This window comes from Stegostoma tigrinum, chromosome 10, assembly GCF_030684315.1.
Source record: "Stegostoma tigrinum isolate sSteTig4 chromosome 10, sSteTig4.hap1, whole genome shotgun sequence".
NCBI lineage: Eukaryota > Metazoa > Chordata > Chondrichthyes > Orectolobiformes > Stegostomatidae > Stegostoma > Stegostoma tigrinum.
Genome location: NC_081363.1, coordinates 13,598,695 through 13,612,933, shown reverse-complemented (window position 1 = coordinate 13,612,933; position 14,239 = coordinate 13,598,695).

Sequence of the window (14,239 nt, the reverse complement as noted above, 5' to 3'; positions counted from 1 at the left end):
CACCATAGGGCTTCCTACAATTGTTGGCATACAAATCTCAATTTAATTTGAGCCTCAGTGATTTTATTGACATTAAGACATGCCAATTTCTCATATGAACATGCTGGAAGTATAGCCTTATTCCAGGAACTGCAATTCAAACCTGAGAACGATCATTTTGCTGGTGCAGGAGGCAGAGGGTTTAGTTCTGCATCAAATCTCTTTCTAACAAAAACTGCAGGAGTACCTTCACCTTACAGACTGCAGTGGTTAACCACCACCTTCTCAAGGGCAATTAGGGATTGGCAATAAGTGCAGGTCTCGCAAATGACAACCATGAATTAATACTTATATTTGTCTTTAAAAGGAGACTTTAAAATATCTGTTTCATCTGCCCTTTTTCTGTTATTACAGAGTGGGCTGCCAGTCCTCTCCCTTGCTACCTTTTCTCATGGTGTGAGAAGACAGCTGCCTTTGTCATGCTCTGTTTGTCCTGTTGATATTAACTAATGAGCTCTGAAAGTCAAACCTTTCTCAGAATCATTGGATGCGACAAGAGTAACCACAATAGCTTTTAAACTTTACTGAGTTTCCCAGCATGTCTTCTGATTTTGGCCATATTCCCATAGCCCTTTGCTCAGGTGATATTTTGATATTAATGACCCATTTTCTCAGCAAGTGATCGAACACAAAGTGGATTGCCTATAATTTGGTTTCGATTGTAATTGAGTGAACATGAGTTATGCTTGGCCTGCTGTGTTCATCCAGCCTCACATTTTATTATCATGAGTTATCCTCTATTCACTGTTCAGACTATAATCCATCAATTTACTCAAGCAATCAAACTCAGGAAGAACCGAAACTCTTGTCATTATTCTCTCGGTTAATGGAGCTCCAGATTCACAGTGGAGCCTGAATCACTGAAGATTGCTTAGTGGAAAGATGTTATCCAAGTTTTTTCACTAATACTTTGAGAAGTGAAGAATAGAACAATACTTGATTACATGCATGCTAAACTATCTTGTCAGAATTATTTACAGGTGAAGGAATATATAAAATTTAAAAATCACAGCAAGACATTCAACAGCACAGAACCTAAATAATGAGGTAACAGCTTCTGAAGGGTTATTAACACTATGACAAAGAGGGGTACCATTTTTACCATCATTTCTGCCCCAGAAACTAAAAATTCTCCAGACTAATCCCACTTTTCAACTCTTAGTCCGTGGCTTTGCAAGTTGTGATATCTCATGGACATATGCAAATAATTTTTAAATGCAATAAGATTTCTGTCTCTACTATTCTTTCAGGCAATGGGTTCCAAACACATTGCTGAGGGGAGGAAAAAAAAGAATCTCAACTTCCTTCTAATCCCTTCAATTACTTTAAAGTATGCACCTAGTAATTGACCCTCTCCACAATGAAAAACCATCCCCTGAGAAAAAGAACAGGAAATGACATCACCAACCCAAGGAAACCTAACCAGATAAATAGAAAGCAGGACATAACACCAGCGCTTCGTTGGATGCTCACTGATGATGTTACCTAGAATGGTGACGAAACGTCTGAAAACTAAACTTCCAGCTCAGCGAGCAAACTCACATCCATGAAAAACTCTATCTGGATCCAACAGAATTTTAAACACCTCAATTAAATCTAAGCTCATCTTTGCTGTCTCAAAGAAAGCCTCAATGTTGCTGTATCCAGTCTGCCTTCATAGCTAAAATTTTTCAGATATGACGACTTTCGCATAAATCCCCCTCCATGTCCTCTCCAAAGTGATCGCATCCTTCCTGTAATGCTGTAACCAGAATTATACTCAGCACTGGCTGAACTGATGCTGAGCACAAAGGAAGATTGTTAAAGCATTGGAAGTCACTCATCTCAATCCGAGGACGTCTCTGCAGGAGTTCCTCAGGGTGATGTCCTGGGTCCCAATGACCATTCTTCCCTCATGAGGTGAAGTCAGGATGTTTGCTGAAGATTCCACAATGTTCAGCATCATTTGCGATTCTCAAACGCAGAAGCAGTCCATGTCCACATGCAGTAGGCCCTGGGCAGTGTTCAGACTAGGGCTGATAATGATAAATGGCATTTATTCCAGACATATAGTGGGCAATGACAATTTCACCAATAGAGAGAAAATCTAGCCATCATCCCTGGATAGTCAAAGGCGTTATCATTGCTGAATCCTATGTTACCAATAACCTGGCAGTTACCATTGACCAGAAACGGAACTGGATTAATCATCTACACAGTGACTACAAGAGCAGGTCAGAGGATAGGAATCCTGCATCGAGTAATTCACCTCTTGACTCCTGAAAGCTTGTCTACCATCAGGCACAAACCAGGAATGTGATGGAATACTCTCTTCTTGCCTGGATGAGTGCAGCTCACTGGTTTGTTATTGTGAAATTGGTACATGCATTACAGAATCTGGCCACCAAGGGGCACCCTATGTCCAATAGATAGCAGGAGATTTATCAATTCTGCGTTTGGAGGACAAGCCATTCAGTGAACTCACAGCATTGTGCTTGCATGCAATTAACCCAGCAAGCCCCATCTTTTTCAAAGAAAGCAATTCCATCCTGACTGTTATAAATCAAAACAATACAGCTGCATACTCTGTGGAAATAATGAATTCAGATGAAATGAACTGAAACATTAGAACAAGGTGTACTGATACAAGATGGATGTGGAGAGAAATTTTCTTTAACTATACCCAGGGAAGACAAGGAGAAAAGAGAACAGAGAAAAGGGCTGATACTGAAAGACTGAATGGGAAAAATGGGCTGTGGAATTTATTTGCCCTGATTTGAGGGACGGTGGGGAGAGGAGGTGCAGGCTGTGATTTGAGATACAATTTGGTTTCAAGGTGGGGAGACCTCTAATTTGTTTGCATAGATGATTTTAATACTTGCAGCATAGTCATGAATCACTTGCGCCCCCATAAGAAATATCAACACTGTCCCAAGGACTCTCTGCAAGTATTGACTCCCATTGCTCAATACTAGCACATTAACATGAAACAGTTCAGAGAAGGCTCACTCCAGTGATCCATGTTATGGGGAAGTTATATTGCGAGGAGAGGCTGGATATTTGATTTTATACCCACTGCAGTTTAAAAGAATGAGAGATCATCTTATTGTTGAAACACTTACCAGCCTGAAGGGACATAGAATGGTGCTGGAACTGGAAGCCTGCTTCCTCTTGAAGAAGAGGTTAGAACCAGAGCGCACAAATCTAAGTGGTCTCCCAGTTAAGACAGAAATGAGAAAAAAATTATTACTTTCAGAGTGTCATGAATCTGTGGAGCTAAATAACCTGGAGAGGAGCATTGGCAGGGTCATTGGATATTTTTAAATGTAAAGGTTCATAGATTCTTGAGGACATGGGAGACACAGAGCAAAGTGGAACTGAGGCCACAGTCAGATAAGCCGTGATCTTATTGAATGGGAAAGCAGGTTCGAGGGGACAAATGGCCTACTCTTGAGCCTGATTGGTGAGCGTGTATGCATGTTGCTGGTGCACAAGCTTGTGATTGAACATACTAAGACAGAACCTGTATTAACAAAGAAATGCGGCCTATGAGGAACCCGTAGGTAGAACTACTTTATGGCTGTGGGTATTGTTTGATAACAATAGTCTCCAAGTTCTCCTCTAAGCCGCTCACCATCCTGGCTTGGAAATATATCACTGTTCCTTCACTGTTGCTGGGTCAAAATCCTGGAATTCCCTCCCTAATGGCATTGTGGGTCAACACACAGGAGGACTGCAGCGGTTCAAGAAGACAGCTCACCACCACCATCTCAAGAGCGACTAGGGACGGGCAAGAAATGCTGGCCCAGCCAACGATGCCCACATCCCACAAATGAATGGACTTCTTTTTTTTATAAAGATTCCCTACACAGCGTGGAAACAGGCCCTTTGGCCCAACAAGTCCACACCGCCCCTTGAAGCATGCCACCCAGACCCATCCTCCTATAACATCCCTGAACACTATGGGCGATTTAGCATGGCCAATCCACCTAGCCTGCACATCTTTTGGATTGTGGGAGGAGACCCACGCAGACACGGGGAGAATGTGCAAACTCCACACAGACAGTTGCCCGAGGCTGGATTTGAACCCAGGTCCCTGGTGCTGTGAGGCTGCAGTGTTAACCACTGAGCCACCAAGCCGTACTATCCAGTTGGTTTTGCTGACTGGTACAGAAAAATCTTCGTCAATCTGTGTCTTTTCGTCACATTGTCAATACCCACTCCCACAGAACCAAAGTATTTGAATGAGGGGTCTGGATCTGTTAATGATATGTCTTATTTATATATTTTATAGTTTGCTGGATTGGTGATTGACGGTACTTCTTTTGTTGGATGTATTAAGAACTTACATTATGAGCTTTGAGGTTGGGGGGAGGGTGGTCAGTTAGCTCGGTTGGCCAGTTTGCAACGCAGAGTAACACCAACACTGAGATCAATCCCTTCACTGACTCTCCATCTCAACTTCACTCCTTACCTGAGGCCAGCCACCTGCTCTGACTTCCATTTTGAGAATTCTCAACGTTTAGCTTGTTGGTGCATCCAGTAATGTAGGAAGCTGAATATTAATAAGGTGAGTTGTGGAATTAATTAGGTGTGAACAAGCTATAATTGCCCTTACTTGACATCTCACTACTGCCTAGTGAGAAAGCGACCACAATCCTGGGGCATGGTGACCCTCAGGTTAAACAGAATTGGTTCTTCCCCTCTCTAGTAATAGGGCAGCCCCACAGTCCAGTCCACTGGGACTATGGCAAATTTACTTTTTGTTACTTCTTTTTTCCCCCCCTCACTTGTGGGATGTGGGCATCGTTGGCTGGATTAGCATTTAATGCCCATCCCTAGTTGCCCCTGAGAAGGTGGTGGTGAGCTACCTTCTAGAACTACTGCAGTGCATGTGCTCAGAGATAATGGGAACTGCAGATGCTGGAGAATCCAAGATAACAAGGTATGGAGCTGCATGAACACAGCCAGACTGATGAAGGGTCTAGGCCCAAAATGTCAGCTTTTGTGCTCCTAAGATCCTGCTTGGCCTGCTGTGTTCATCCAGCTCCACACCTTGTTATCACAGTGCATTTGCTGTAGGTTGACTCACAATGCACTTAGGTGGAGAATTCCAGGATTTTAACCAGATGACAAGGAATGGTGATGTATTTCCAAGTCAAGATGTTGACTGATGTGGAGGGGAACTCGTTGGTGGTGGTATTCCCATTTTATCTGCTGTCTTGTCCTTCCAAATGGCAGTGGTCATGGGTTTAGAAGGTGCTGTCTGAGGATCTTTGGTGAATTTCTGCAGTGCAACTTGTAGATAGTACACACTGCTGGTACTCAGGGTCGGTGGTGGAGGGAATGGATGCAGTGCCCATCAACCAGGCTGCTTTATCATGGATGGCGTTAAGCTTCATGAGTGCTCGAGATGCACCCATCCAAGCAAGTGGGGAATATTCCAATACACTCCTGACTTGTGTCTTGTAGATGGTGGACAGGTTTTGGGGAAATCAGGTGGTGAGTTATTTGCCACATTATTCCTAGCCTCTGATCTGCACCTGTGTTTATGTGCCAAGTCCAATTGAGTTTCTGGTCAATGGCAACCCCAAGGATGTTGATTGTTTGGGATCTTGTTGCATTTTGCTGCTTCAGTATCTGAGGAGTCATGAATGTTGCTGAACCTTGTGCAGTGCCCATTTCTACCCTTATGATGAGGGAAGGCAATTGATGAAGCACCTGAAGATGGTGGGGCCTAGGACACTACCCTGAGAACTCCTGCAGAGATGTCCTGGAGCTGAGATGATTGACCTCCAACAACCACAACAACTTCCTACAGGCCAGGAATGACTCCAACCACTGGAGAGTTTGCCCCCTGATATTCATTGATTCCAGTTTTGCCAGGGCTCCTTGATTTCACATTCAATCAAATGCCATCTTGATGTTAAAGGCTGTCACTCTCACCGCTCCTCTGGAATTCAGCTCTTTTGTCCATGCTTGAACAAAGACTATAATGAAGTCAAGAGCTGAGTGGCCCTGGTGGAATCCAAAGTGGGCATCACTGAGCAGGGGCCGCTTGATAGCGCTGTTGATGACACCTTCCACAATTTTACTGAAGATTTAGAAAAGACTGAAAGGGTGATAATTAGCCAGGTTGAATTTGTCCTGCTTTTTGTGTGCAGGACATACCTGGGTAATTTTTCACATTGCCAGGTAGATACCGGTGTTGTAACTGTGCTGGAACAGCTTGGCTTCCAGAGTGGCAAGTTCTGGAGCACAGGTCTTTAGTACTCTTTCTGGAATGGTGTCAGGATCCATAGCCTTTGCAGTATCCAATGACTGATTCACTCCATGTGATTTAGAAAGTGGCTGTAATGCTGGAGACCTCTGGAAGAGGCCGAAATGGATCATTCACTCAGCGCTTCTGGCTGAAGATTGCTGTGAAAACTTCAGTCTTATCTTTTGCACTGATGTGCTGGGCTCTTCCATCATTGAGGATGGGTATATTTATGGAGCATCCTCTTCCAGTGAGTTGTTTAACTATCCACCACCATTCACAACTGGATGTGGCAGGACTGCAGAACTCAGATCTGACATGTTGGTTGTGGGATCATTTAGCTCTGCCTATCACTTGCTGTTTTATGCTGTTTGGCTTGCAAATTATGCCTGATTGGTGACTTCACCAGGTTGACACTTCATTTTCTGGTATGCCTGGTGCTGCTTCTCACATACCCTCATTCAGTCTCCATTGAACCAGGTGTGATCCCAAGGCTTGATGGTAATAGTTGAGTGGGCGAATATACTGGGCCATCAGGTGATAGATTGTGCTGGAGTATGATTCTGCCGCCTTTGATGGTCCACAGGGCCTTATGGATGGCCAGTCTTGAGCTGCTAGTTCTATTCAAAGTCTGTCCCGTTTAGCACGGTGATAGTGCCATACTACACGATGGAAGTTATTATAACTGTGAAGGTGGGACTTCATCTCCGCATGCACTGTGCGATGGTCACTCTTACCAATACGGTCATGGACAGAAGCATCTACAGCCATCAGATTGGTAAGGATGAGATCAAGGGTGTTTTTTCCTCTTGTTGGTTCCGTCACCACTTGCTGCAGATGCAGTCTAACAGCTATGTTCTTTAGAATGTGACCAGGTCAATCAGTAGTACTGCTGCCAAGCCTCTTGGTGGTAGACATTGAAATCCCCACCCAGAATACATTTTGTGCCCATGTCACCCTCAGTAGGGGGCCTCAACATGGAGGAGAACAGATTCATTAGTGGACAGAAGATAGTACATGTTCATCAGCAGGAGGTTTCCTTGCCCATGTTTAACCTGAAGTTTTGAGACTTCATGGGATCCAGAGACAATGTTAAAGAATCCCAGGGCAACTCTCTCCTGACTGTAAACTGCTGTGCGTCCACCTCTGCTGGGTCTGTGAGACAGGACATGCCCAGGAATGATGATGGTGGTGTCTGGGACATTGTCAAGTTGTTCCCTGACTAGTCTGTGAGACAGTTCTCCCAATCTTGGTACTAGATGTTAATGAGGAGGATTTTGTAGGGTCAATAGGGCTGTTTCTGCCGTTGTGTTTTCTGGAGCCTAGGTCGATGCAAAGTGATCTGTCTGGTTTCACTTCTTCATTGAGGCTTTGTAGTGATTGGTGCAACTGAATGGCTTGCTAGGCCATTTCAGAGGACAGATGAGAGTCAAACACATTCCTCTGGGTCTGGAGTAACACGGAGGCCAGGCTGGGTGAAAAGTGTAGATTTCCTTCCTTAAAAAGGACATTTGAGAGTCAGATAGGTTTTTCTGACCATTGACAGTAGATTCATGATCATCAGTAGATTCTTAATTCAAGATATTTCAAGTTGTACTTTTAACTTCCCTTTGAGTGAAGAGGAATAGGCTATATTTATATGTGTATACACACTCAAAAGAGACATGGACAATCAATAGCAGCTACAAAATAATAAAGTGTGAGGCTGGATGAACACAGCAGGCCCAGCAGCATCTCAGGAGCACAAAAGCTGACGTTTCAGGCCTAGACCCTTCATCAGAGAGGCTAGCAGCTACAAAATCTTGGGCAGATAACTCCATCAGACAGAATGCATTGTGCTAGTCATCCTCACTGTTACCATGACTAGAAGAACATCACAGGTGAGTAAAAAAAGTAAAAGTGGCCAATTGTCAGTGGCTGTGGTGAATAACTTAGGGCCAACAATCTGTTCTCAAAATGGGGTTTGCACTGAATGTTTCCCTGGTCACTGATTTAACTGAAACAAATGATCAGTCGGGAATTAAGCAGCTCAATCCAGTCCCATGGGCTGAAGTGTGATTCATAAACCGAAGGATTAAAAACATGGAGTTCTTTCACTTTCTATCTATTTATGAGAGACTTTGGAAGTTGATGCAATGGGTCAGCACATTAATCAATCATCTAATAATGCATTGAGTTAAGTCATTTTTGGTGGGAGTTTTGGTGGAGATGGACAGTATTGCATTTGGGACGCTGGTTTAATTCTTTCCATATAATACTTGAATTTAGATATATCGCTTCAATGATTTCTGGCATGTAGCAAAAGGTTTTTGAGATCATTGAATATTCACCTGGAGAAACAGCCAGCCAAGTTTGAATGTTGAAATTATATCATTGGAACACAGGTCCAGGAAGAGGTCATTCAGCCCTCTGACCCCGATGGATAATCTAATTAGGTCCTAGTTGACCTGTTTCTAATTCTAATCGACTTGCTTTGATTTTGTAGCTCTTAATGTTGTTGAAAAATAACATAGTTTGTTGAAGCTTTTCATCTTGCATTCATCAGGACAATTTGCCAGAACATCAATGTTAGCCAACATACTGTGAGAGGGTTGATTGGCTGGCAAGACATCTGATTGGTAGAGGCACTACCAGGGAGAAAACACCACAGATGACAGATAGTTAACTGCCAAAATTTGTTTATATTTTAAACCTTGTAGTTCCAGTCTGAATGGGCAAGGTATTATTGTGAGAGATAACAATTATCGTCTGCTGATGACCTGGTTTAAAATTTCAACAAAGCTTGGCAGTTTACTGTCAATCATCATTAATTGGTACTATCATCAGTGCAACACCTCTATTGATCAGTTTCTACTTGTCAATCAATAGGCTCTTTCCTCTCATACAGAATAAATGTTGTTTTCCCCCTTACAATGGTATTTCTTGCGTTTTTTTTTAAATCAGCAATACTCAAAACATGTATGACCAGTCAATTCTTAATATCCTGCCTTATCACAATTTGATGTTCCTCAGTTTTAAAATCTACAACTGAGCTCTCAGTCCTGGCAGCCTTTTGGGAGACAGAGTTTCAAAATTGCACCATGTCTTTGGGTAGAAGACCTGATTCCTGAGATTGCCTGAGTGGCTTATTTCTAATTTTAAAATGTTATCCTTTGTTCAGGATTCAAGAAATCTGGAAGGATTATCTCAATGGCAGAACAGTAATTACGAGGAAGCATTTTCCTCAAGGATTACTTGTATTGTTATTGCACACCTGGGCACGGAATGTTTTGGTAAGTCAGAAGGGTATTGTAGGGGGAAACTATGGAGTATAGCTGGGTGGAAGAGTTTTAACCATACAATCCCTACAATGTGGAAGCAGATCATTCAACCTATCAAGTCTATGCTGCCGTTCTGAAGAGCATCCCACCCAGACTCATGCCCATACCATATCCCTGTAACCCTGCATTTCCCACGGCTAATCCACTAGCCTGCACATTGTCGGCAACTTCGCATGGCCAATCCACCTAACCTGGACATCTTTGCGTTGCATGAGGAAACCCACACAGGCATAGGGAGAATGTACAAACTCCACACAGACAGTTGCCCAAGGTTTGAATTGAAACCGGGTCCCTGGCACTACGAAGCAGCAGTGCTAACCGCTGAGCCACCGTGCCACCCAAACAGCCAGATCTGTTTTATTTTTCATGACTTTCTTATGGTTTTCTAAGAAAACAAGGTGTAGAGCTGGATGAACACAGCAGGCCAAGCAGCATCAGAGGAGCAGGGAGGGATGAGCATTAATTGAGATTGAGTCACTGACCCATATTTGCCATCTCCAAACACCTAAATCTTCTCATTTCACAAAAGGTGTGAAGCAGGACATTGTAAAAGTTGCTGTACAAACAAAACAGGTGGTGAACTTCCTGCAGCTATAGGAGTGGAGAGAAAGGAGAGAGAAACAACAGCGGGATTGAGGAGGAAAAAAGAAAAGGCGAGTCTGGGGAGAAGAAAGCTGCAGGGGAAAGGAGAGGCAGACAGAAAGGTGAAGAGAAGACGACAAAAACGGATCACAGCAAACCCATACAGACACAGGGAGAATGCGCAAATCCGAGGATGGAACTGAACCCAGGTCCCTGGCATTGAGAGACAACAATGCTGACCACTAAGCCACTGCACCAATCTGAAGACTTGCCACTTCACCCGATGCCTATGGACCAGGGGGTATTCAATTCCATAGTCAATCATAGATTCTAATCAATGCTGGCTGGTGAAGGGAATTACAAGCTGGTCTTTATTTTCTCCAGACCCAAGTTCAAATTTTACATTGTCTGAATCCTGACTGCTATCCAGTGAAGTCTGCTGGTGACTCCCATCTGTGCAAACTGGGTGCATATCAGGATTGGACTTGGCTTATAATGCCAACAATCCATTGTCTAGAAACACGGCACAACCTCATGGGCCAAAGGGCCCGTACTGTGCTGTACTTTTCTATGTTCTAACCCTGGCAATGCAGGCAGTCCTGGGTTACAAGAGAACAGCAACAACTTTGTGGAAAACCCATTAGCTCATAGTACCAAAGGGTGTTCAGGACCAATGGATCTCTTCATCGGCATCCACAGGGAAAGAGCGATGACAATTTGTGGGGAGGGGTTTTAAAATAAAATGCCTTCTACTGCAGTGCAGTGGGCAGTGCTCTGATCTTTCAAGCATGGTGGGTTCAAATCTCATTCCAGAGTCCTATTTGTTCTTTCAGAAGGACATAAAATCTCGTGGCATTATTATGAAGACAAACAGGAGAGCTACCCCTTGGGGTTTTAGGCACCATGTTTCTCTTAATCAAGGAGATTATTTTGTCATTATCACAAGGTCGTTTGTAGGAACATAGAACATAGAACAATGCAGGCCTTGGCCCATGATGTTGTGCCGACCTATTATCCTTCTAAGATCAATCTACACCGCATACCCTACATTTTACCATCCTCCATGTGCCTATCCAAGAGTAGTTATAAGTCTCTAAAGTATCTGACTCCACTTACCACTGCTGGCAGCGCATTCCACACACCCACCACTCTCTGTATGAAGAGCCTACCTCTGACATCTCCCCTATACCTTCCTCCAATCACCTTAAAATTAAGCTCCCTTGTAATAGTCATTGCTGCCCTGGGAAAAAGTATCCACTCTATCTATGCCTCCCATCATCTAACACACCTCTATCAAGTCACCCCTCATCTTTCTTCACTCCAATGAAAAGAGCCCTAGCTCCCTCAACCTTTCCTCATAAGGCCTACCCTCCTTGGGTGCAAATTGGCTACAGTGTTTTCTATAATACACACTTCAAAAGTACTTAAGAATGAAAGAACTAGGATCTAGCTCTTTAACCTTTTTCCAACCAATCAGATCATGGCTGATCTTCTACTTAACTCCTACCTTCCTGCACTATTTTTAAATATTCCTTAATTCCCTCAACATTCCAAAATATACCAATCTAAGTCTTGAAAACATTCAACAATTAAGCATCCACACTTCTCTAGGGTGGAAAATCCCAAAGATTTACAACCCTTTGGAATCAAAGAATTTCTCCTCTTCTCAGAACTAATTGGTCACCCTTTTATTCTGAGAAGGTTACACCATGTTCTGGATTCCCGTTATTTCAAAATTGATTTTTGTATCTTCTGCAGTGAAAATGGAAATCAAGCATTTGTTTAATGTTACAACCATTTCCTATTCCCCATTATAACTTTACTTGCCTCTGTCTCTAATGAGGCCATATTAACTTTCACCAAGCTTTTATTGTTTACATATACAAGCATTTACGATCTGTTTTAACGCCTCTTGCTAGTCTACTTTCATTTTCTCACCTATTACTCATCTTCCTCTGTGAACATATGAACAGGAATAGGCCATTTAGTCTAGCAAACCTGCCCCTTCATTCAGTCTGGAGAACCTGCCCCTCCATTCAATATGATCACAGCTGATCAAATGTTTCAATGCCTTTATCCCACCCCATCCCGACAACCAAAGGGAAGATGATGACCTCGCAGATTTATCACTAGGCAATTAGGAGTCTAATGATGACCATGAAGTTATTGGAAGAAAACCCATCTGGTTCACCAATATCCTTTAGGGAATGTAACTGCTGTCTTTACATGGTCTGGTCTACATGTAACTCCAGACCCATAGAAACCTAGTTGATGCCTAACTGCCCTCTGGACAATCATGGATAAGCAATAAATGTTGGTCTAGCCGGTGATGGCCACATCCTGTGAATGAATAAAAACCCTCAATGCCACAAAAAAAACAAAAAATTAATCAACCTCTACTTTAAATAAACTCAAAGACTGAGCTTCCGCAGCTCCCAGGACAAGGAATTCTAAAGATTTAGCCCTGAGTAAAAGAAAAATCCTCATCTCAATCCAAAAAGCATTTCATTTATTTTTACATTGTGCACCCTGGTTCTAGACCAGGGGAACCATCTTATCTGCATCTACACTGTCTATCCCTTTAAGAATTTTGTAGGTTTCAATGAGCAATCACCTCTCATTCTTTGAAACTCAGAATACTGGCCCAATTTTCCCCAAACTCTCTTCATTTGATTGTCCTACCATCCCAGGAACGAGTCTGGTAAGCCTTTGTTGCGGTCCCTCTATGACAGTAATATCTTTGAGGTAAGGAGATCAAAACTGCTTCTGGTGCAGTTTAACTAAGGTCTAACCAAACTACGTTCTAAAATCTTCCTTATCCTTAGGCTTACAAATCTCTTTGGCAGCATTATAATGTTCTTCCTATAATCAGATGTGATCTTTAATTCCACTTGTTCAATTGCAGTTGGATCTCTTTATGCTTTAAAAGGGATATTCATGTTTGTTTCAAATGTATTCATTCTCCAAATGCTTGGTGTTCAGCATTGGCTCCTAGTTCAGTGAACCTCCATTTAAAAATTTTCATCCTCAATTTTAAATCCCCCCATGGTATCACCCCACTTATCTCTAATCTCTTCCAGCCGCACTACCTTCTCAGATACCTGAGCTCTCTAATTCTTCTCTCTCCAAGTCTTCCATGTCTCCAAGATGGTGGCGCAGTATGACTTCTGAGCCAGAGCTCATCCATTCCAACTGTTTTTCTTTCTCCCACTCACTTTGTGTTTTTTTTCTTTTACCTTCCATCTTCAGCAGCATTGGTGATGTCTGGGGGGAAAGCCAGTGCAGATATCCAGCCTTAGCAGTGACTTGAACTCCTGGCCTCAGCATGGTCTCAAACTTCTAACCTCAGCTTAATCTTGAACTCCCAACATCAGTGTGGACTCAGACTCCCGGCCTTAGCATGGACTCAAACTCACAGCCTCAGTGTGTACCCAGACTCCTGGTCCCAGCGTGGACCTGGACCACGAACCTCAGTGTGGACTCAAAATCTTTCTTTAGCATGGACTCAATCTCCTAGCCTCTGTGTGGACTCAGACTCCCAGCCTGGAGGTGAAGCCCAGCGTGGTGTGGGTTAGAGCAACTGTTCGTCTGAACTCAGTCTATTTTTCTAATTTATTGTTGGATGTTTTATTTCTTATTCTTCTAATTTTTTGCCCTATGAATTTGTACTTAAGAATATGTATCTATATATCTTGGTATCTAATATGGTGCCATAAGTAGTGACTTGTAAACTTTTCATTGCTCTCTCATGCGTACATGTGAAAATGAAACTAATTCTTGATTCTTCTTTATCTTCTTTTTTGTAGTTCTGACTTTAATTGCTCCCTCACTGGAAGTCTTAGCTTCAGGTGCTTGGGCTCTAAATTATGAAATTACTTCCCACTGCCTATCTACCTCGCTTTCCTCCTTCAAACCTAGACCTTTGACTAAACTATTGGCCATTTTCAATTTTCATTCCTTTTTGAACATCTACTATGTGGTTCTGTGATATATTTTGCTTGACAACACTCCAATGAAGTGCCTTGAGATATTATGTCAAGACTGCAAATGGAACTTTTTT